Here is a 25966-nt window from a genome sequence, read left to right as displayed (position 1 = left end):
CTCATGATCCTTCTGCCTCAACCTTCTAAGTGTTGGGATTGCAGGTATGTACCACCACTCTCAACCTATCCTGTCGGCTTGTTCTCTCAGCAGAGCCTAGCCCTTCTGGGAATGGAGATAAGCCAGTCTATTTCCTTTTGGGCTATTATTACTGTGAAAGTGAAGGCAAGCTCCAAGCTGTGAAGAACCTGGGCTTTCAGTCATGTGCATGATAGACTTCAGAGCTTTATGTACCATTTAGCCTGTTAACTGAAACATTCAAACAACCTTCCCCCCACCCTATGTCACTGTCCCTGGTAGGTGGATGGATGGAATGGTTTAAACTTTGCCTTGTGGTCCTGTTAGAAAGATGTTAGTTTTCTTTGCCCCAGTGTTCCATTACCTCTTGGTCCTAAGGATTTACATTGTCAGCCAACCATAGGAAACATCTTCCATTCCAGGTTATAGTTATTTTCCAGGAAATATGTCTTGGGTTCATTCCCTCTGGCTATTTACCTAGCATTCTGTTGAGCCAAAGTATTTCTCAGGAAGATTGCTGAAAAGAATGAGAAACAAATTCCAATATTTTAAGTGTTTTTTTTTTTTTGTCATTGTTTTGTTTTGTTTTATTCAAGGAAACAGAAGATTACCTATTGAGCATTTAAATGTCAGGGACTGGAGCTACTGATGGTTTCAATCGTTGTATAGCTAAGAATTTAGGCACGAAAAATCAACATAAACAAGCAGAGATCACTATAAGCAAATATAAAATTGTAGCCATGACAGAGGCTGTGATGGAGGATTACATAATACTTCTAAGATCTAACACAATTTGGCAGAGTTGGCAAGGTCAGGGGGTCTTTCTTCAGGAGTGGACCCTGCAGCTGAGGTGTCAAGTATGATTAGTGATGATCCATATGAAGGGGGAAGGTGGCACACTTCAGGTCAGAAGGGCCAGTTGGGAATGGCTTCAGGCACATTGATCCTCTTCACCCCAGTATCTTTAGCTTCTTGTCTTTCCCTCATGATGTCATGGTGGTCACCACAGCTCTAGGTAGAGTTTGTATTCAAGTAAGGAGACAAAGGAAAGGGTCAACAATTGGATCTGTCTCTTTTGTCATTCATCAAATTGGCACCAGAAATCCTGCAGCAGGCTTCTTTTTTTCTACCATTGGACAAACACTTACACTTTGATCAGTCACTGATGAAGAGGAATAGAGTTGATGAGCTTGGTCTAAGTCAAGAGATGGCTGCCTTCTTTGCAAGAGTGAAGCAGGGGTGAAGCAGGAGTTTCTGAGCAGAGGTGCAGTTGCTCTCAGAAGTGTTTGTCACGGAGGCCACAACAGCCTATGGGGAAGGTAGAAAGAGGAGACTCTGGGTGAGAATTGCAAAGACCCACAGCAGGATACCTCAATTTAACAAGAAGCAATAAAGAACTATCTTTCTGTAGAGCCAGTAGCCAGAGAAGCCCAGGGATACGGAGGTGGGGCCATAGCTCTTCAGTGTTACCAGAGACTGGGTAACTTTTTTTTCTGTAGGTGCTTACCATGTTTTCTGAAAGATATTGTCTTCATTTGCTTTCTGTTGGTACAATTCAATACTGAGAATAGGTAATTTCTAAGGCATGGGATATTTGGCTTAGGGCTCTAGGACTCTGAGAACATGGTGCTAGCATCTCATTAGTATTTGGAGACATTGCTGAGGGCACTACATAAGGAAACAGCAAGAACAGGTGTCTGTTCAGGGTTGTCTTCGTCTTCATTTAAAACCCCTAGTCACATCCTAGGGATCACTCTCATGACCTTCTAATCTCAGTTATCTCCCATAGGCATCACCTCCAAGTACCATCAACATACAAACTAGGGAATTAAGTTTCAACATGAGTTTCTGAATGGACACCTCAATCAGGACAAATTGTCAGCAGTTACCTCCTCTATACTGCCTCTCATCTAGAGACGATATCTCCAGTTGTTCTTTACCAAATATTCCTTGGATGGAAACTTGGACCTTGCTTAGAGCTATTCCATTAGAGAATTACTAATTATAACTTTGAGCAATACAATACCAAAGACAGGACTAAGTGAGTATGGTGGTTTGAATAAGAATGGCTCCCATTGGATCATAGACTTGAATGCTTGGTCATTAGGGAGTGGTGCTACTTGAGAGGGATTAGTACTTGACAGGATTAGGAGGTGTGGCCTTGTTGGAGTAGGTGTGACCTTATTGGAGGAAGTGAGGCAGTAGGGGATGGCTTTTGAGGTTTTAGGAGCACAAGCCAGATCTGATGGCTCACTCTTCCTGCTGCCTGGAGGAACTCTCAGCCACCTCTCAGGCACCATATGTGCCTGCATGCCACCATGCTACTGCCATGATGATAAAGAATTAAACCTCTATAACTCTAAGCAAGCCCCCAATTAAAGTGTTTTCATTTATAAGAGTTACCATGGTCATGATGTCTCTTCATAGCAATAGAACATTGACTAAGAAAGTGAGGTAGAAGAAAAAATTCCAAAAGTTCTTGCCCTCCCCCCTTTCCCCCCACCTCAGTGTATCTTGATTTTTTTACCCTCTGAGCCTCATGTACACTATGAAATCCCATATTTCAACATGAACAAACCCTATTATGCATATAATTGGCTCTTGTTCAAAGCTATTGTTAAGAATATTGTTTTATGCTACAAAGTCTGTTATGAGAAGCCCCAAGAGGATTCTGTTTGTTGTCCAGAGAATAGACATTTTTCCCTAAATGAAAGTTTGCTTCCAGCTGATGAGCACTATGAGTTTCATAGCCATGGCTTCTTTCTTGATTTAGCTGTTGACTATATATTGCATGTAGAGTGTATTATTTATAGGCTTGTTCCTGATGGTACTTTAGGTTCCTGCATTGGCTTATACGGCTTATATCTTGTGTTTTGTCTCAGCTTTGAGTCATCTTTTTGAAAAATATACTTGGATTTAACATCACTAAATGCCCAACACAGGACAATCAGAAGGTTTTTGGCTCATAGATGCTTCCTTTCTTGAGATAAGTAAGCAAGAAGCTGTATGAAACAGGCCTTTGTAAAAGGACAAATGCTCTGATGTGTGAGATGAATGCTTAGGCTGAGTATGGTTTCAAGGTTAAAGAAACAGCTACAACTGGAAGCAAAAGATTTCCACAGTGTGAACTCCTCCAGGAAAATAATAACACACAGTGGAAAACTTCTGACCCAAGTCTGTTGATCCAAACCCTGGGGGTTAGAGAACTTTCATAAATCCCACCTCCCACGCCCAGCCCTGAGAGTGCACATTAGAGTGCCTGAGTACCTCAAGGGTCATCCTCCTTCACAGTAGGCACACTGAAAATCTGTGGGTTGTATTCCATTCCAAAGATAAGACTCAAGCAGAGTGACAGAGAAGGATAAGCTAAAAAGCACTCAGAAAAGGAAAAGCTATGGTTACATTATGTGAAAGGACAATGAGGCTTGATCAGCAAAGGCTAAACAGGGTGGGAGCTAAGAGGGATCTAAATAGCCTCTGCCTTCTGCAACAAGACCAGTGCCTTTTCATCATAATTATAAGATCTTGGCAAGAGGCTCAGCAGCCTGGTACCTACCGCCCTCATGTTGGTGGCTTTCCCACTCTGCAATTTTGAAACCTGGTTGGCAATTGCACCCCAAAGAGCTGTTGTCACAATGCTGCTGCACACTTCCCTCTCTTGAAAATTTCAATTATGTATGTATACACTAATGGCAAGCTACGTCCTCCAATTTCCTCCCCCTATCTTTTTTCCTTATCACCATGTCATTAACTTCATGAAATTAAGCTAGGGATGTTTAGCCCTCAAAAAAGCCAAGGGGATAATAACAGATGGATTAGGGTGAAGGAGCACAACAGAGAAAGGACAATGTGACTTCTTCTTAGGAAAGTTTCAGCTGCACAGGGAAAGACACATGCATACAAAAATAACATCAAATCACAGGGAAAAACTTTAGCTCATGGTGTGCTGAACTCTACTAGAGACCCCTAGAATGTTAAATAATTACCTCCCTCTAGGAGAGATATGTGGGACAAGCTGAAGTCATGAGTTCTGTTTTTACACTGTGAAGGCATTAAGGGGTGGGGAGAGAAGAAAGATAATAAAGTACTGCTATTTCCTTTAGTCTACTTGAATTCTTGGTTAAATAAGTAACAATGATTCTGAGTGAAAACCAGCAATGCCTGTCTATGAGGGCAGTAGAATGACATTTGAAGGACTCTTCAAGAATATGGCATCTGGGGTTTGTTCTTCAAAGGGCTTGTTTGGTTGGCACTCTCCATTTTTCCTATGAACATTGACCTCTGCAGTCAGGGCAGACTACAGCATTGGAGAAAGTGACTAGACAGTAGCCCTGGGTATGCATATTGGACCTTTATCAGTGTGTTGATGCTTCCAGTGCAAAGCAAGTAAATTAGAGGAGATGACATTGGAATTATTCTCCAGAATACAGACATTCTAAGAGTACACAAATGTTTATGTTACCACTGGAGAATGAAGAGGCTAGAGTTATAAAAGAAAGGCTTGTCCTTTTGGAAATAAAAGACAACTTGTTTATGTTGTTCTTATGTAACCTTTCTAGTACTCCTAGGGGAAATGTCTCATCATCTACATGCCATAGATATCACTAATTTCCTGGTACCAGTGGGAGACCTGAGGTTGTGTCAACAAGAGATGAGTTCTGACTCTTGGGCCCCAGAAGAGGTGATCATTACAGCTGACTGAGGCAGAGAGAGCATTCTAGACTTTGAGCCTCTCTTCCCAGATACATGAGGCAAAAGAGTGTAAGTTAATGCTAGGTGAGAGTGACACAAAGCATAACCCAAACTCATGGATATTTATGTCGAGAAATAAATCTCAGTGGAATTAAGCTAATTAGATCTTGGTTTGCTCCAGAGCTCTATGATTCCTGTTTTTATTGATGCAGCAAATTAGGCACATGACAAGGGAGAGTCTCTCAGAAAGAATGATCATCATCATCACTACCATTATTTTGGTTTTTAAAAAGATGTATTAGTGTGTGTTGTGTGTGTGTGTGTGTGTGTGTGTGTGTGTGTGTGTGTGTGTGTGTTTATGTCACATTCATGTGGGCACCCACAGTAACCAGAAGAAGGCATTGGAGGCCCTTGAACTGGACTTACAGGTGGTTTTGAGTCACCTAACATGGGAGCTGGGAACCAAAGTCCAGACTTCTGCAAGAGTGGTTCATGCTCTTGACTGTTGAGCCATATCTCTAGCCTTATTTGTTTATTTATTTTAAAGACAAATGTCTCACTCTGTAACCCAGCCTAGCTGGAACTCACTCTGAAACTCAGGCTGTCCTCAAACTTGTAGGAACTCTCCTGCCTCAACCTCTCAAGTCCTGGGATTACAAGAATAAGCCACCATGCCTGGCTATAAAGGACTATTTTAAGTAACTCCTTATTACACTGCAAAGAAGATTCTAAGGGATATATAAACCCAGATGTTTCCCACACTAGATAAATTTAAAAGAATACCCAGTGTTTCTGCAGTATCAGAAGAAAAAAATCATAATTGGTCTTGTTTAGTTATAGAAATTAGCAGTGGGATTGAATTTAGATAGTTGGGATTGAATATACAAAAAAGAGTAAATGATAGAAATGCCATCCTGTACTAAATAAACAAGATTCCTCAACCAGCAGAAACAGGTACTCTCATGTTTTCTGCTCTGCTTGTACTGCTCTCCCTACAGCCGATTATTAAGAAGATTGTATTTCTATTGTCAAAAACAAAATTTCAACAAATTGAGCTTAATGAGCTAATTGACTTTCACTGGCAATCTATGAATCAGGTTGTGTCATAGCTACAAAGTACAAAGACACTCCAAGGGCTGAGCACAGGAAGAGGCTGAGGGAAGCAGAAACGAGGATGGGGAGAGATAGGTTATAACAAAACCACTTTCCTTAGAGGAGTTGCACAGAGAAGCCTTCATTTACCTCTTGGCTTGCTGGAGCCCTGTGGATCGGTGGCCATGAATCTTTGTGTTTTGTTTTGTTGGAGGGTCTTCTGGTGAGGAGACATCTCCCTTTATAATCTAGTTTTATTCTGCTTTGGACTGACTACTGAGGCTTAGTGTAGTATTAGCTCAGTCCAATGCAGGGACTTCCCATGTATTTTCCTAAAGCCATGACCTATAAAGCCAAGGTCACCCTGGGTGCTGATGTAAAGCCAGAGAACAGGACAAGGTCAAGTGTGGAAGACCAAGTCAACTCTATTTGACAAAAGCTAGAGGTGAGAAGTCAGTTCTCATTTCACTGGCCAGAGGTAATCATGAGATTCTGGGAAGTCTGGGCTAGGTTGATGAATAGCAGCCATCATACTGTTCATTCAGTGTCCAAGTCACCCCTCACTCTCCTTCCCAGCATATAATCTCTCCCACTGCAACCTCAACATTCACATATCTCAGGGGACAAAGTAAGTCCTGTATGACCTTTGATGCTAGCTCAGAACCAGGACATCATGTGAGGCTGTCTTCTCTCTCAAGTGAAATATTTGTAATTCAGGTATCCCCAAACCTGTACCCAAAAGATAAATGCTTTTCTAAACAATAGGGATGTAGAGCAAAATAGCTTCAAATACTTTCTCAAGAATAGGAAATGCACAGCAATACCAGTCCTTGTTGTGGTAGACACCTGTAGGGTGTGCCTGTGGAAGCCCTGGCTTGGAGCTGTAGAGATGCCCCCTATTCAGGCTCCAGTTGCTCTCTGTCGAGCAGCTAACTTGTCTAGCATCAGAGGTGCTTGACACCATTATTCTTTAAATCTAAACATGCCTTGAAATCGTATAGCTTTTCAGCCCAGTGTGTACTTGTGCATGTATACATGCATGCATGTGTGTGTCCCAGATATATTAAAGTACCATTGAGAGAACATGCATATATTTAGTTGCACAACTTCATGGTTTCACGTGCATTAGAAAATGATTTTCTAAATCATACTGGCTCTATTTTAAACATGCCTGCTTGTGTTTTACTGATGTAGTTGGGGGTGGGTAACTATTTGCTTTTAGTTTTGCACAAAGATTTATTCTGTCTTGATTCACTGTATCTTTGCTCCAGTATATAATTATCTAAAATTTTAGCAAGCTCCTTATTATTTGCTTTCTGTGTCAGAAACCTAATTTTTCCAGACAAAGTTTTCCAATTTCTCTCCTCTCTTACCCCATACCTCTCTTTCTTGATTTATTATTCATTTACCTTGACCCCCTGGGGAAACACTGGAAAAGGTTGCAGCCCTAAACTCACCCTGATCACTGGGATAGCCACAATTGCTAAGTGTAATGATGCTCTCCTCTCTAAAGGACAGTTTCCAATGATATATCTTTTTTTTTTAAGTCTACAAGCTGCAGGGCTTTTCTTTCTCCAGGCACCAAATTTCTGCTATTTGTTTCTCTTACACTTTAATTAAAAAGCAGCCACTTGTATCCTTAGATTTTCTTTCTTACACTAACTTCCTAGTGACCAGCAATCTCAGTAACTTCTCTCTCATTTTGGCAGGCATCCTTGCAAGATCGCTGGCTCAGCAAGCATGCAATCTTACTTCTACATTTTCAGAAACACTGTCTTACAAATGTTTCTGCCACAGAGCACATCTACCTGCTCTGCCTACAAAATCAGTTTCCTTGCACCCTCTCCTGAATTGCCTCCTGTTCTAGGCTCTCTTCCAGCCATACCCACACCTGACATTTATTTATGTTAAGTAACTGTAGCTTCTCTGAATGGATGTTTAATTTTCTTTTCTTACAAATTTCAAGACTTGCTAACATAGTCCTCCAGTCTGTAGCCACTTAGAATACCAGGCTAATGAATCACCAACATCAGAACCTTTGTGCATGCCAGGCAAGCATGTTCTCTGCCACTAAACTATATCTCCAGCTTTTGCTGGGGATCTTACTGAGCTAGGTTTAAAAACAGCATCCCTTCCATATCTCCCTGTGGCAGAAGAGAAGTCTCCAAGAGCAAAAAGTGACTGAGTGGCTACAGTGATGGGGCACACATTGATAGTCAAGGCCCTGAAGTTAGGAGGGTGCCCATGCATGCAGGCCATAGGGATCCAAGACTATAATCCTGATGTGGTCTCAAAACAGGAGTGTGCACAGTAGACTGAGAAGCATGGGGCTGTGGCTAGAGTGTGAACTATTGAAATTTGTGGTTTCCCAGGTAAGATAGACCCAGATGATGGCACAATTCAACTTTGTTTAGAGAAGAACATTGCTAGAGCCTGGCTAAGTGTCCATGTTTGAACACATCAGTCTTAGAGTCTAGCTCAAGGCCATTATGGTATTGCAGGGTCAAGCTGTAGAGTCCAAGCACAGAGTCCAAGTCACTGTTTGTGCCCCCAGCGTATATGTGATCCATGGTAAATGGTCATTTATAATCTGAACTTCCTCTCTGAATCCTGACCAGGTCTGTATCCCCATCTACCTTTCTCACCCATTCCCACCTTACATCTAGGAAGCCATGCAATTTCCTATCTACACACAGTTCTCTTCAAATGTAATGAAATGATATAACTTCAACCTTCCCTCCAAACCCATCACACAACCATTAGATAGGAATTATATTTTTGCTACATTAAGTACCAATTTCAGAGGTGGAGGCTTCAACCAGTGGTTCCATTTCATTAAGTTTCTCTTGAGAATAAGCACCAAAAAGAAGGGGGAAAGGTTTTTGTGATTGAAATTTGTCTAAAACTGGCAGAGGGTCCCTCCCATTACATCATTGAGGCAGATCTGTGTCACTTCTAATGCCTCTTGACTCTCATGGCCAGAAATCTCCCACAGGCCCTATATTTTCTCTACATAAAATCGGGTCCACAGACTAGCAGCATCACTACTATCCTGGATGTTAGCAATACAGCTGGAAGCCCCATTCAGTCCAGCTACATCCAGCCCTGCATTTTAATAAGACCTAGTATACTAGTCCACAGGGAAGAGACTGACTCACCTTGTCCCTTTGCCTGATGGAGCAAATATATCTTAAAGTTTCCTGCCAAACACCAGGACTTATCCTTCCTAGCTAGGCATGTAAAACTTAAATTTTCTGATTATCTGTTGCACTAAATTTGAAAGGAGGCAGGAGAAAGGGAAACCAAGACAGGTGGTAGCTGATATCCAAAAGGAGTCTTTCTCATGTTGTCTAAGGAAATTTGCTAATTTCCCTTGTAAAACTATTTTCCTTCCCTAGAAGAGAAATATATATATATATATATATACAGAAAGAGAATATCATAAGATCGTGAGTCCCTGACTCTCTCCTCTATGTGTGTGTGTGTGTGTGTGTGTGTGTGTGTGTGTGTGTGTGTGTGTATGTGTGTTCCATCTAGAGAGAAATTTAGAAAAATCAAGCCAACTAGGTTAGGGATGCAGTGTTCTCTCATATTTAGATGTAGAAGAGGATTAATATCTGATTGGAAAGAAATAAGTGGCATTTCATTGACCTTGTCCTGAGGCTGTGGTAGTCCAACCAGCACAACATTTGAGCATAAGCTTCTTTGACTCTGGTGAGGATGGATGGGTATCCAGTGGAAAGCAAGTTGATTATCTAAATATGATCTAATTACTAAATACCTACTGTCCTATAGAGGTTACATGTGATTTCCAGTAAAAAGCATTCACTTTCAAAAACAAAAACTATATTTCTGTGTGCTTTCCTTTTGTCTCTATAATAATCTAGCAAATTAGACCAGAAGTGAGACAGATGCGGGCCAGATGGCCCATCCCCATTTTATCCCCCTCCTTTCAGTGGGGCTTGGAAAGGTAGAAAGTAAGGCATGATAGAAATGAAGCTCCTCACTCTGGAATCCAGCTGAAACTTTTCCCGGCAGCTGAACAATATTTCTGGCTCAGTTCAGATGCTGGAGTTCCTTCTCCCTTACACATAATTTTCTAAAAGTCTCGGTGGAAGCCCCATTTACAGGTACAGGACCTGAACAAACCTCAACTGTCCTGTGCAACCCTAGTGGCTTCTCATTTTGCCTTGTCAGATCCTAATTGTATCCAAAGTGTTTCTGGAGCCACTTCACATATCTCTCTTTCCAAATGTGTGTGGGTGTGTGTGTGTCTGTGTGCGTGTGTGTGTGTGTGTGTGTGTGTGTGTGTGTGTGTGTGTGAGAGAGAGAGAGAGAGAGAGAGAGAGAGAGAGAGAGAGAGAGAGAGAAGAAGAAGAAGAGGAGGAGGAGGAGGAGGAGGAGGAGGAGGAGGAGGAGGAGGAGGAGGAGGAGGAGAGGAGAGGGAGGTTTCTTAGCCTGTACCCACACCTGGAGACTTGAAAGCACTTTTTCCACCTGAGTGTATTTTCCTTTCTTCTAAGCACCTCTCTTTCTCTATTCCCTCGTCTTTAATCCTGTATTAAAATACCTTTAATAAAAATTCCACTTCACTCACTGACTAGTTATGAAATTCTTTTCAGCAACAAAGCCAAGAACACTGGTTTGGCTTAGTCATGATCCCTGAAAGTCTATGGTACTTTTTAGGCTGTTGAGGGTGGCAGTGTTGTATGCCTTTGTTACTTTACCAGAGCCAATAGGAACTATGAAAATTTATCAAAACTTTAGGTGTTAATGACAAATTGAGTTTTTATTGTCAACTCTCTTTTTTGATATTCATTTTCCTGTAAATGAACAAAATGTTAGGGATGGGGCAGCTTCATCCTGTTCATCAGCTATTGGATTTTCCTTTGCCATCCGGGATACTTTGGACAAAAGGACTGCTAGTCAAATAGCCAATGGCTGTACAGATACCTTGAGGAAGCTGTGCACCACCTGTTATGGCTCCCGAAGGTGACATCCCACCCAAGACTGCTCCAGTTTATGCCAGACTTTTTGCTATCAAAGGCCTTGTTGAGCTCCAGATGACCTTGCAATCATTTCTACTTAGGCCAGAGAAGAAGCACTTTCTTCTTTCTGGCTTAGAAGAGGGACTTCTGTGATGGCAGAAAAGGGAAAATGGTATGACTGGTAAAATTGAAAACCTCTGTTTACATGGAAAGTTTGTTGTGATTGATGCAAAAACCTCATTCCTGGATTTGTAAGCAAACTGTTCAGCTGGTTCATCAACTGGTCAGCAGATGACTTTGTGTTCTGCCACCCTTAGGATGGCAACATTAGGTCCAATAAAGGGTTTCTCTTTAACAGTCTTTTTTTTTTTTTTTTTTTACTAAAGTACAGTGAGCTGACTGATAACAGGAAGAAAGGAGCTTCAGAGAGTTAAGCGTTGCAGTAGCCAGGCAGTGACAGCAGAGAAGCCTGCACAGACAGCCACAGATGCAGTGGAGAGGCAGCTGCTGAAGGAGAGGCAGCATGGAGTGGTTAGCAGGCCAAGCTGCAAAAACCAGCAAGGCATCCATCGGTATTGGCAGCTATTCCCAAAGCAGAATTGCAGGGCCACGGGCAGACAACAGCAGTCAAGGGTAGAAATAGCTGTCTTCTCAATGGTGGCCACTGTGACAATGGCCACCACCACAGGAGGCAGCTGAACAGTTCAAGAAAGTAGCCAGAGCAGGAGCAGGAGGGATGGCAGAAGTAGAGAGAGGGTTTGTGGCAGAGTCTGAGGAAGGACAAAGGGCTATCAACAGGCAGAGCAGAGAGTTTGCAGGCCTGAGGGGCTGGAAGAGCTCCAGAGAGCTGTCCAGCTGATGAAGAGGGAACTTCTCTGCAGAATGCTAGCACCAATCTGTCAAAGACTGATGGGCTGCCACACAGAGACTTGCCCACTGCTCACACTTGTCAGGCAGCAATCATCACCCCTCAAGCTGATGCAAAATAAGCAGACAGAAGCATCATACTGTATACACACTTTCCTTATTACACCACCAGTGCTTGGTGTTTACCATCTTCCACGGGGTGCTGGGGTCTCATGTCATTTTTGTGAGGTAAAGGGAAAGATGCTACATTACTCTGTTTTAGACTGTAATCTGAGCAGCCATAATGTGGGGAAAACTTCTCCTCTGGAGGGGATTTAAATAATTAGAAACCCTAAAATAACAGCTGAGCTTTGTGGAAGACATATCTGACTTGGTTCTAGTAAGCATGTTGCCTTGATTAATCTGTCATTCATAGCAACAATCCTGTGAGGTAGGTACAATTTTTTCCAGTTATGCAGATGTGGAAACTGAGGCATACAATTCACCAGGTCTCAGAACTAAGAAGTGTCAGTGCCATGACTAAAACTCAGGGTGTCAGAGTTAAAGCTCACATTCTTCCTGCATCACCTCAGGTGTACAGTGTCAAAAAGAGATAATGAGTCCATTTGATGTGGGTCCCACCCTGCAAATTGGAGATGCCGTATTGTTTCTGTATAATGAAATAACTGAAGCTGATAACTTATACAGAAATATTTGGTTAACACGTTTACAGATCCAAGGTCCTATATCACATGATAATCTTTTTGGCTGACAGAGTCAAGAAGAAGCAGAGGGTCCCACACAGAAAGAGACAGGGAGCATGCATCTGTGTCTATGTGTATGCTCACTTGTGTGTATATATGTGAATATGTGTATGTGTGTCTCCTTCTCTCTCTAAAGCACTAGGACTCAACCATGAGTTCCATATGGATTAGCTTACCAAGTTCTTGCCATCTTTGAAAGAGCCTTCTAAACAGCACTGTCTGATATTTCTATTCTCTGAATAACACGTGATAAGTATGAAATTTTAATTCCTGAATCCTTGGGCAATAGCACATAGTCAGCCATGGCAGACTATGTCCTCTGCACATGGTAGTGCCACCTACCTGTAAATCTCTCTGTATACAGCAGGCCATAGGAAGAGGCTTGGACTAAATACATACACGAAAGTCCAGAGTTCATGTGGCAGTCCTGCTTGACTCCTCCACTAAGCTACACTCATTAATGAATAATAAAGATTATATCTTGACCCTCCAGCATCCTATGGAGTAATATTTCTCAATCTGTTTAGAACTCAAATCGGCACAAGAACACTATGTACATGTGGAATCTTCTCAAACACCTAACAGTGGTACTTCATCATGATGGCTTCTTGGCCTTTCAGATCAGAACACTGTTTGTTCCATGGGATATTAGTTTCTCTGATGTTCTGTTTTTAAAAGGATTACATGGTCAAATGTATAATTCCAGGAAAAGTAAGATAAAATACATATCTTCACTACAGGTCTTCTTGAAGTCTTTGAATGGAAATATACTCTGTGAATCTTAACAAGGAAATAGATTAGGCAGCGTTCAGAGCATGCATGTTTGAGCAGACTTTTTATTTTCCAGAATCCTAAAGTATTTGTCTTCCTTGGAACATGTTCAGGGAAATAATGAATAACTGCATAAATAGTGTTGGGTTAATTGACAGCTTGAAAATTATAAAGAAAAATATAGCTACCTGTGCAGTGTACAAATCTAAATTAGCACTGAATCTTAAAAGGCTAAATGTGAAAGGAGCTGGAGACATCGCTCAGTGGTTAAGAACACACACAAGTATCAGAGAGGATCCAAGTTTGGTTCCCAGAACCCACACTGGGGGGCTCACAACTGCCTGTAGCTCCCACTCCAGGGGATCCAACATCATCTTCTGGTCCCTAAAGCACCTCTACTCACATGCAGAGACCCTCACACACATACAATTAAAACTATCTTCTTAAAAAAGCAAAAAATAAAAGTATTTTTGGTTGTGAGCCTAGCCTTTAATGGCTGAGCCATCTCTCCAGCCCAAGTAAAAGTATAAAACACTGCTAAATATAGAAAAGAAGGGAGAAATTTCCAAATATAGCAATGGTAAAACCATAAGGGAAGACTAGATTTATTTAATATTTAAGTCATATATAAATAATAGTAATGAGTGTATCCCAGGGAGGAAGGCAACAAGCTGGGAAAAGATGTTTTTTATGGATGCTCAACAATAGTTTAATTTGTTTAATGTCTAACAACATTCACTAATGAATAACAAAATGAAGACAAAGACTCCAGGCATAAAATGAAAGCCGGTGTGACCTGACAGCCCCTCCAAAGAAACAGTTGAAAACTAAACACTATGTAGTCTTCCAACATTCAAACTTGCAACCAAAGCAACGGTGATTTTTTTTTTTTAACTTTATTTTTTAAGTCACACTTTTTCCCCCCTTAGTAATAAGTAAGCATTTTCCCACCCCATGTGGAGGGGATACAAATGGGCAGAAATAACTCTATGGAATGACCTGATGAGATGTTCAGAAGTCTTAAAAATGTACATAATTTTTGACTCAGCAATTCTACCTCTGGAAATGTATTCCAAAGAGATGATTGCTGATGCTTGAAAAGATTTATATTCAAGAACAGCTACTTTATCATTGCTTATAATAACAAAAATCTAAAATATCCATAATGTGCTACAATAAATATGACAAATTCATGGGCCGGAATACTACGCAGTCATTAAAAATTATGTAGTACAAGAATATTTAATGATCTGGGGAGATACTAATATAGTAAGTAAAAAAAGCATGTTAAAGGACAGAAATAAAGTCTAATCACTTTTATTATAAAAATGTATATAATAAAAGGTATAGGCACTAAAATACAAGTGGTGATTATGTCTGGTAGTTAGGACCACATGCAAATGTTTTCCCTCTTCTTATCATATTTTCCAATATTTCTTGCAAATTTTCCACAATGAACATCTTGTGAAAATGACAAGTTCAAGGGGACCACACAGTGACATTTGCATTTTACAAAAAACTGTGCATAATTTTCTTTAAAATCACAAATAGTAAGACATACATACCTAGGTTTTAAAGGATATGTCTTGATTTTAATGCATTTTACAGAGGCTAAAATACTGTAAACCAACATTATCGACAGGGCAGGGTCTTTCCAACATTACTTGCAGATCTATATCATCCCAATATATGTTCTTTGGAGGTCACATAGACCATAAAAGCTGCTCATCTTTCCATCGCAAGCCTGCGCTAGGCTGAACCATCTTTTAGTATGACCAGCCTCTGCACCATCACACTTCTCACATAACCCATGAAGTTCAGATTTTACAGCTGATTCAGCTATAATTACTACTAACACCAAGGCTTTATCTAAATGACCCCTGTTCTTTGCACAGCTCCATAATCATAAGGACTGTGGACTCAGAACCTGGGAAGAAAGAGTGGCAGATGGACAAGAATATTTTATATGTACAAAAATGTCACTTTTGTGCTAATTAAAATCATTAATAACAATTTAATTGAAAGGACAAGAAAGGAGTCCCATTCACAAAATGTGTTTAACAGAGGGTGGGACTTTATTTCTTCTGACAGCTAGAAAGATGTTCTCAGATCTATACCAGACCCAGTCTGTTTCTCTGGTGAAGATGACTGTCCTGAATGCTCGAGGAAACCAAGGCCTGGAGAGCTATTTCTAGCCCCCAGTCTCTAAAGGCACACCTGCAGAATTAAATTCCATGCATTGCCAGGAACGCTTTCAAAAGCTCAGAATCAATTCTTCAATCATTCCACTTTCTTAGCTGTGATTAAAAACATGTGTCCCCTAATTAAGCTAATGAGAAATTGTTAATTGGCACCAAGCCCCCCTCTGTGTACACTTGCTAATGTCACCATCATTCTGACAGGAAAAGAGATCAAAGTCAAGGGGAGAAAGTTTTCAAGTGATTTTGTGATTGAAAGTCAAGGACAGGGGCTTCATTTGGAAAGTGAATGCTGTCAGTTCCAGAACCTGCAGGGAGGAATGCAGAATGACAATTCCTGTTAATTTTTTAGAGGAGCAGATGTGGAATGCAAGGGGCAGGAGTTGATAACCAGATTTCTTTGTCTTCCTTGGAAAAAATGTCTACAGGATAAGCCAAGATAAGGGAGCAGTGCATTCACTGGGGGGCAGGGGGGGATTAAGATGTGCTCTTGTGGGCCTGTCTGTCTCCTCATGGTCCCAGTGTGCATGCCATTGTCTAATCCTATCCTGTACCTAAGACTCTTTGCAGATGAGATGTGATTGGTCAAATGAAGCACATGCTTCAACAGCATTTCCCCTCAAAGCAGATTGGACTTTTGCAAGAATGTCTGCTGAGCTGTAGTCAAGACCATAGACCACAGCTGAGGATGGAGGGAACACACTCCTGATCTTTGTTCTAGAAGCTGGAGCCCTCTATCTTAGGTCAGGCCAAACTCAAGCCCTGGGTCTATCCTGTCAGGAAAGAACAAGCACACAGACCATGGTAACTTGTGGGTAAAAGCAGGGGAGTCCTAGAATGCCTAAGAGAAGTACTGGGGAAAGATTCTGGTTCTTACCCTGCAAGTTCATGATTACTGTTGAGAGACAGATGTGGGGACAGCCTGCTCATCTGGAATCTTTTGTCTTAGGCTCTCAATCAACTCAGTGCTCAACTAAGGTGCTGTTCATCTCAGACACAAGAGAAAACTCCCCAGTTCCAAGGCTGGAAGTAAACAATAGAGCCTCCAGCAGGGCATCCCTGCATGCCGATTCCCTGACACAGCTCCATGTGTGGGACTGAGGACAACTCGGACTTTAAGAATAGGAGGCCTATAAAGACAAAGCTGCTTCGGACTGTGATGGTAAGAATAAGAAATGTTCCCCATAGTCTTACTTTGAACTGCCCAGGTGGTGGTGCTGTTTGGGAAGGTTTAAGAGCTGTGACCTTGCTGGAAGAACTGTGTCACTGAGGGTGTCCTTTGAGAACTTTTGGCCTTGCTCTACTTGTGGCTCAGTTCAGCTTGTGAGCTTCCTGCGTCTGCTCCAAAATGTCCGCTGATTATTGCCTAACCTCATCCCACTATCATGTATTCTTACTCTAGAACGGTAAACCCAAATACACTGTTCTTTAAGATGTCTTGCTCATGGTGTTTTAGCAGAGCAACAGAAGAGTAATTAGGTCAGAGATATGGGTCATGGCTGTGTAATGGCTGTGAGGAATATCCCTCCCCCCTTTATCCAGTTTCTTGGATCTTATTGGTGTTGAGAGAGATTGTTAGGTACAGGCTCCAAGAATGCAGGAGCCAAGGAATTCTGAGTGTCCTTCGCTTCCTTCCTTTTTAAGACTGCAAGTCATACCTGCTCCAGGATCTCCCTGAAGATTTGTATGTGCCACATCTCCCAGGAGGAGGGTTTGTCTCCAGTTTCTCCAGGTCTCCCAGTGTGGAGACCCACAGAGGTTTCCTAATGAGAACTTACTCAGGGTCAGAGAATCTGGGCTGCATAAGGAGATGATTTGACCACTGATGTGTTTACCAGGTGTTTGGAAGGGTCTATACTTGGTTATGTGGTGTGCTTTGATCTCACAATGGGGAAGTTTTTTGCCTCTCCCCTTGGCATATTATAAAAAGTCCTTTTCAATAAAGGACAAGACTATTGGGTATTGATCCAGGCCCTCCGGAAGGTATTCTGTGTTTCTTTCTTCTCATTTTCCAGGTCTCTCTTCCTATCTGATATTTCCTCATTCCTCTCTCCCCCACCTAAGAGTTGGACTCTCACATTGCAGCAGACCTGGAAATGCACTGTTATTTTCCTTCTGTCTGCTCCAGGCTTGCCTGGCATAGCCAAGCTTTCTGACACCACCAGCCCCCACAAGGAAGCTTAATGCCCCTCCTCTCATGCCAAGATCCTCAGCAGGCCATGATGAACATGTCCTTCTTGGTTCTGTAGCAGCCGGTGCCCACCAAGGAGCTGAGTGCAGCTCAAGCAACTGTGCCAGAGGTTGTCCCCTAGAGCAAGGCTGGCCTGAGATAATTGGACAATGCCTCTTCACTCTGTGGCCATACTTCCTCAGCTGGGGATACTGAGAGTACTGTTTACCATCCCTGTATTTGCCTTCTATTCAATCATCTTTCCATCCTCAGCTAACTGCAAAGAATTTCTTGGGATAGCAGTAAACTTCCCAGATAAGACAGAAAACAAATAACAAACTGGAAGTGCCAATAGATCATATTTGGGGTTCATTTGAGGTAATTCTGTTTCGGCTCTTCTGCCAAGGAGAAGAGGTGTGTAAGAGTTCTGTAAAGCCAGATGCACCAGTAAACAGGCTGAAACCTGCTGACAGTATCAGAATACTCCATTTTTAATATCAGGGGAGATGAACAATGACAGGAACTTTCTAAATTGTAAGTTCCAGCTTCCACTACCACAAACAAGGTGAGTGCCAGTGAGTTTAGTGCCTGTGTCTGACTTGAAGAAGCAGAACTGAGCCAGAATGAGAAACTAGTTAATAGTCTTCTAAACAGTAAATACCCTTAATAAATTCCTTAAGTAATTAAAAAAAAAAGAGGATTCTGAGATAGGTCTAGCTCAGCAGCTCTCAACCTGTGAGTCACCACCTCTTGGAGTTGAACAACCCTTTCACAGGGGTCGCCTAAGACCATGAGAAAACACAGATATTTACATTAAAATTCTTAACGGTAGCAAAATTACATTTGTGAAGTAGCAATGAAAATAATTTCATGGTTGGGGATCAGCACAGCATGAGGAACTGTATTAAAGGGTTGCAGCATTAAGAAGGTTGAGAACCACTGTTCTAGCTGAATTACATATCCTGTTTTAAAGCAATGAAGTAATTACTTTTGAACCTGTTCTAAGCTCAACTAAGAGTTGCCTGCCTCTCTGAGCACCTTCAATTTCTTTAACAATTCTTGTACCTTTATCCCCTACAAGAGAGAAGAAAGAGTGTTCCTAAGTCAGGATTCTAGGTTTCTATCTTTACTTACCTTTCAGATTCTTCAGGCTTCTTGCTATGAGATACCTGTTACTAGTTGTTGCTACTAGACCACATGGACACCTGGACTGTCCCTCTGTTTACCTCACACTCCCACAGCTGCTTATCAGTTTTAAATTCCATCCTTACTGGTCAGTTCCAGACACTCCTGTGCCCATTGTGGGACTCCAGCACACCAAGCTGGACTGCAGATTGAGGTCTTGGATTGACATGGGCGTTTGACCAGTCTGACTCTTTGATTTCACTATTCTATCCTCAGCCAGGCAGACCACTGTGCATAAGTCTCTACTGTTGGTTATTTGCAGCACTCTTACCCTGCGAGGAAACATCACAAAACACGACAGAATCCACTAACAAGAGTTTTATTAAGATAAGGTAAAGAGACAGAGGTGCACAGGCCTGTGGAAAAGACACGTGAGTAAAGATGGAGCCGGGAATCATGGCGCCAGCTTATAAAGGCTGGGCCTTGCCTGCGCACACAGGCCCATGTGGCTATTCCACACATGTGCATAGATCACATGGTTGTACTGCGTACTTTATGCAACAACACAAAACATGGGGTCCTGGTCATGAGAGAAGTTTTTACTTGGAAATGACTAGGCAGAAGTGACTAGGTCCTGCCGGGCATGTGCAACCATGCCCAACTGTGGGGGGGGGGGGTGTTGTGAATCCATATCATGGGAGGATCCATATCTAACTCAGGCCAAATAATGGCCATGCTGGAGGCTTCCCACCTCCCCAAGGCTATAGAAATTGTGCACTGCCGGTCTCATCAGACCGATAGCTTTATCATCTCTAAGGGTAACAACATGGCTAACCAGGCAGCCAGGACAGTGGCCCTCCAGGGCCAAGTCTCACCTCACCCACCACAGGGAATCTATAAAATACAGCTTACACCCTCACAGGGAACTCCTGACACTAGGCAAATTCTTTCCTATCTACACCAGCTCTTTCATCCTAATAATCTTGCTCTGTCTCAATTTGCAAAAGCTCACCTACAGCCCACCTCTAAGGACTTAGAGTTCTTAAGAACTATTACTGCCTCTTGTGAGATCTGCCAAAAACCAGATCTCAATACCAAGTACAGGAGTCAGCCCTTTCCCACCCATCAGGCTAGAGGTTCCCTTCCAGGGACTGACTGGCAGCTCAATTTTATCCATATGCCCACCATCAGGAAAGTTAAATATCTCCTCGTGATGGTGGACTCATTTTCAAATTAGGTGGAGGCATACCTGGTTTCTAATAAGCGGGCTTAGACAGGTGCAGACCTCCTTCTCTGAGAAATTATTCCTCAGTTTGGGGTTCCTGCTTCTCTTCAGTCTGACAATGGCCCGGAGTTCACCTCTCAGATTTCCCAGACACTAGCTAAGGCTCTTAACATTCCTTGGCATTTTCATATCCCATACCATCCTCAATCCTCAGGAAAGGTGGAGCATACCAACCGGTCTTTAAAAACCATTCTTACTAAGATGTCACAGGAGCTTCACCTCGACTGGGTAAGATTATTGCCTCTAGCTCTTCTCAGACTCAGGGCTCTTCCTAAAAAGCCTCTTTCAATTTCTCCATTTGAACTAATGTATGGAAGGCCAATTCTAATACCAGGTCCAACCCTCCAACTGTTCCAGATAGCTCTGCTATGTCACCTTAGGTCTATCCTATGGAGCTTCGCAGACTACTTCTTACCTCAGCTGTGTGACAATCCTTGTCCACCTCCAATCCACATTGGAGATCAGGTTCTTCTCTTTCCTCCAGGCCAGCGCCCTTCACCCCTTTTGCCTAAGTGGCAGGGACCCGTCAAGGTAATTCTTGTGACTCCTACAGCTGCTAAACTCAAAGGCTTTCCTCACTGGGTCCACCTGTCTCATCTAAAACCTTTTATGTCACCTCCATCCCAGAAAAATCTCTCTTCATATACAGTGAAACGAACAGGGCCTTGTTCTCTCAAGCTCCAGAGGACAACAGGATCCACTGCCTTGTCACCAATTCCAGAGGAATAAGATATCACCCCTTCCTTTCCCAACCAGGGCCACACAGAGCCAGAGGCAAAAGGACCATCAGAAATATCCAGGCAATAAGAAGAAATGTAATGTAACAGTCTATCAAGGTTAAATACTCAGCAACTGATCACCTGCATTTCCTAAATGCTAAACTAATAAAGGGAACAGGTGCCTTAAATAAACTACTTCTAATAAAGCTTGTTTCGGGTAAAAAATTAAGCAGAGTACTAAAACACCATAATAATCATTAATTCTCTCACAGCCACCTTTTTAGCATGTCTCCACCTGGACAGGCTAGATCTACCTCAAATAAATGTCAACTCTAAAAAGTAAAATAATAATGATTCTTTTCTCTCTAAGCTTTTTCTATGTCACCAGTATCTTTTCAGACAAAAGGTTCCCAGCCACACCACAAAGGATGGACAGCTGCAGGACAAGGGATGACAGAACCTCATCCCAGGACTCTTACCATCATCCCAGGACTTCAGAAGCTATCCTCCCCATTTCCCAAGAGCCAACCAATGCCCACCATTTAGCTGGAAGCAGTCTTTGAGAGAAATGATGCCCCATACCCACTCACCGCCATTTTCTTTCTTTCTTTCTTTCTTTCTTTCTTTCTTTCTTTCTTTCTTTCTTTCTTCCTTCCTTCCTTCCTTCCTTCCTTCCTTCCTTTCTTTCTTTTTTTCTTCCTTTCTTTCTTTTTCTTTCTTTAAAAAAAAAAAAAAGAGTCCGGGATGATACGGTTGGGTATGGTTGCACATGCCCAGCGGGACCTAGTCACTTCTGCCTAGTCATTTCCAGGTAAAAATGTCTCACATGACCAGGACCCTGTGGCTTTGCATGGTTGCATAAAGCATGCAGTGCAACCATGTGATCTATGCACATGTGTGGAATAGCCACATGAGCCTGTGTGCGCAGGCAAGGCCCAGCCTTTATAAGCTGGCGCCATGATTCCCGGCTCCATCTTTACTCACGCGTCTTTTCCACAGGCCTGTGCACCTCTGTCTCTTTACCTTATCTTAATAAAACTCTTGTTAGTGGATTCTGTCGTGTTTTGTGATGTTTCCTCGCAGGGTAAGAACACTGCAAATAACCAACATCTACTGCACCCCCTAGGGAGGGCTGCATGACTGCCACAAGTGCAAGACAAAGTGTGGTGCAGCCTCAGGAGTCTTCACAGAAGGCCATCAGTCGAGGCAGGGTAATCCAGTCCTAGGCCTATGAGGAAGCCGCTGGAAACCTCTACCCACAGCACTTTCTGAGGAGCTGTTCAGATCCCTCAGCAGCTTCTCCAGGTACCTGCTGGGTCAGACTAGCTGCTGGGCTTGTAGAAAGAAGACTCAGCCCTTAGTCTTCTTAGAGCCAGACAGGACTTTCTTGGCCTCAGGCAAAGGACAGGGATTAAGTGATAATTCGACAGATATAAACAAGTTAAATGAGCAGGCCTAAAGGATTAGCCTCCTCCCAAAGCCTGCGAAAGCTCCCCCTCCTTTGTAGGCTTCTGCTGGATTTCAGATGAGACCCTTGTGCCTGGCTAACTCTCAAAAGTAGCCCTTAGGTGTAGCTATTGAACACACTCCTATCCCCTGCTTACTCCTGGGTGAGCAAAGAACCCTGAGCTATTTATTTGTATTTTTAAAAGCAGAGGAGTTTATGATCTTCCTTGCACAGGGAAGAAAATAGCCAGGTTTATTAAAGTACTCATAAAAGAAGCTCAGTTAATAAAACAGAGAGTTGGGGGAAACCAGGGAGCCACAGGCATGTGGAGTGGGACACTTTAAGCGTCTTGAGCAGCCCCGTTTGCCCCGCTCTTTCCCTCATCGGCTATCACCACAGTATTTTTAGTTGCATCAGCGACTTTCCATCTCATCTTTCTTTCTCACGGGTAGTTTTGAAACCTAATTTCAATCTGCTTGGATGAGAGGCCAGCCCTCCACTGGAGCCAGGCTTCCACAGCAATCTGGTGCTCTGTCCTGTCTAGTTCAGCTTTGAGCTGCTAAATGATAGATGGTGAAGGGAGGCTTCCCAGAGCTGCACAGAGGAGAGTCGGCTTCATCAACCCCACCCCAGAGAGACAGTAAAGTTGCTTCTAAGTGCCCAGGTAAAATGAAAGGTTTGGGGAGTAATGCCACAGCTTGAAATTGCTTCCCGACTCTTCTATTGTAAAGAGAAATGCATCCCTTTGCTTGGGAGAAGGACCAGGTATACACTGGCTCATCTCAGTCTGCCCTTCATAGCATTCCACAGCCTTTTTCTCCTACCCTTTCCTGCTCTGTTATTCAATGAGATGGAATATGTAAGGCCCTTTTAAAGATCACACTCCACTGTAATGCACCCTACAATAGAATGGGGACCGGCAGGGCAGAAGCAGCTGGGAGATGTGGCTTTTTCTCTAGCAAGCAAAGAATTTTACAAAGCATTTGGAAGAGGGGGAGGGAAGGGGAGATTCTTCAGATGTCTGAAGTGCTCAGCAGCCATTAGCTGATACAGGTGAACACAGGCTGGGGCTGAAAAGCCCCATCCCCCAGCAAGGGCCTTTTACTCCCACAAAGGGAAGAAGGCAGCTGTTTGTAGGGAGGGATGTGGGGAAATGATGTTATATTAAAAGGTAAATAATGGAATTGGAGGTTATCAGAGAGTAGAAATGGAATGGGAGGCTCTCACTTTCATTCTGTCTTAAGCTGGCGTGCTGTTGATGTGGTTTATTAAACAGCTGTCACAATCCAGGCCCCAGGCAGATGCAGCCAGTGGAGTGTGAAGAAGACATTCTGGTAGGGACAGGCATAGCAACTGGTTTCACCCCAGGCTTCCCTTCCCACAGACCCTGTTAGAGGGAGATGGAAAAGGAAAGGAAAATCAAGGAGCCCAGGACACAGTAAAATCAGGCCCGGTAACAACTGGAGTAAGAGGAAGGTGTTCCTGTCAGGACCGTCTATTTTTTTCCAGAACAGGTTAAAGGTTCTTGGGCAGCAAAACAGCAGCCCAGTAGTGCTCGGAACATGTGCGTTGTGAACACACAGAGGAAGATGGTACAATCTTCCCTTTGAGACTTCAAAGCTAAGGTGACATTGGACTACAGGATGAGTGGTATTTCCAGGATAAAACATAGAAGAATACAGAGAAAGTAGAGTGTCCATAGATATCACTTAATATCCAAAGCTATGGCATTAAGAAATGGGGACTTCCTCACCCTTAGATAAAATGCTATAGACAATCAATGGCTGGAGAGACAGAGGAGAGAGAGAGAGAGAGAGAGAGAGAGAGAGAGAGAGAGAGAGAGAGAGAATGAGCTTTTATTAGCTTTATCCAAACACAAGCTGCCTGATAGATCATCCAGTTCTACAGTTCTAATCGGTCGGTCCTAAACACATGCACAAATGAGAAGAGCAACTCTAAATTGGCTCAGTAGGATATGTATGTATGTATGTATGTGTGTATATATAACAATAATGAAGAAGAGGTCACAACTTAGGGGTGGCACATAAGGAGCTGGAGAGGGGAGGAAGGGATGGAATGATGTAAATACAGTATTTGTGTGTGAAATTCTCAAAAACTCTTAAAAAATACAAATTAAACAAAAAAGAAATGGCCTTTCATGATGACTTGTGATTTTTCCGTAAGGGCTTCTATTTTGTGAACAGGATGAAGCCCTTTGTAAGACAGGCTCACCCTGCCCCTCCTTCCATGGGAGCAGGGAGCACTCTTCTCTGCAGGTTACAGCACCAAGGCACTGTTCTACCGGATACTCAGGCTCAGATATTTCCTTATAGCAACACCAAAGGACTCAGTAAAGACTGCTGGGTTGAACCAACTAAGAAGAAAGAGATGCAGAAAGCTATTCTATCTGCTTGGAAAACTAAGGGGGAGAAGAAAAGCCACCCAAAGCAATTTCAGACCCGATGGGTCCCTAGACAGCAGCAGGAGGGTCTGCATCAGAATTTCCCTAAGCAGCCTTCATCTGACAGTTGTTTGCTGTCCCCAGAGCTGACACTCCAAGGCACTCAAGCCTTCTCCTTTGTCTTGTCACCTCCTAACATTTTACTGCTCTACGTTGAAGATCCTGCATCAGGTAAAATTAGAAGTTACATTTTAGAGCAGTACAGATTTCCTATGTCTCTTGTAACTAGATGGAATGTGCATATTGATACATTTCTGGGGGCTTTTAATTAATATATCATTTATTTGAGGGAATTTTGTTTGCTAAGATTTATTAGTATGAAGTAAATAAAGTATTTTTCTTTCCCTAAAAATGTGTGCCAATAGTAGCAATCTGTGTAGCTAGAGCATGTGATAGTAAATGAGAGTTGGCAGAAGGGGACTTGATATTGTGGTTCAAATCTGTAACACCCCTCAGAGGCTCATGTTTGAACACTTGCCTCCCAGTTGGTGACTCCGTTAAGGAAGGTTCTGGAAATTCTGAGTAGTGAATCCCAGATGGTGGTGATTGACCACTCAGGGTGGCCACTGGGAAGTGATGCTGGACTCCTGGCTCCAGCCTCACTCTCTGATTCCTGGTCTACTGTGTATGAACACATTCTCCCTCATTCTCATCCTGCTATGAACTCTGCCATGCCCTGTCCACTTGGATGGACTGAAACTCTTGGAAGCTATGAATCAAAAAGAACCTTTCTCTATCTGTTTCTGTCAGGTAGTTCATTGCAGCTGTTCAAAAAGAAACAAAAACGGGAAAGTGATATCAAAGAAATGAGGGTGCTGCTTTGATTACACCTGAATGCACCTTGTACCTTTGGAGCTGAATTGCTGAAGAAATATAGAAAAGTTTAGAGATGCAGCCCAGTTCTAGAAGTCCAATAATTTTGTAAGCAGAGCTCAGGGGGGGATGCTGGTGGGAAGCCAGGAAGCAAGAATGCTGGTATAAGTATAGCCAGGGAGGCCAAGCTCTTGAGTTTTCAAATGGACATAAAAATGATATTGGAAATTGAAAAAGTGACCATTGGCATTGTGTTCTGGCAAAGGTTTGTCTATACTCTGCCTTTCACCCTTATCCTAAAAAGTTGAGTGACTTTGGATTAAAAACTAACTAGTCTGTTAGATAGAGATACATGTGATTGAAGAGCAGCTAAGTACTTCTCACTGGAGATTAGGAGAAGTCCCTTGAAGGCATTTCAGGAATTACTCATTTGAAGGCTCCAGTGTACAAAATTTTAAACTGATTTGAAAGAATTCCTTTTGAAAGAGAATATATTAAGTTTATTATAAAGAACAACTTAGAGAAATGTTTTCCTATGTTCACCCACCAGAGCATTTGGAGGCCTCTGCAACAGTGG

This window comes from Onychomys torridus, chromosome 11, assembly GCF_903995425.1.
Source record: "Onychomys torridus chromosome 11, mOncTor1.1, whole genome shotgun sequence".
In the NCBI taxonomy this organism is placed as follows: domain Eukaryota; kingdom Metazoa; phylum Chordata; class Mammalia; order Rodentia; family Cricetidae; genus Onychomys; species Onychomys torridus.
The sequence above is the reverse complement of the archived record's forward strand: the minus strand, read 5'-3'. Positions refer to the sequence as shown.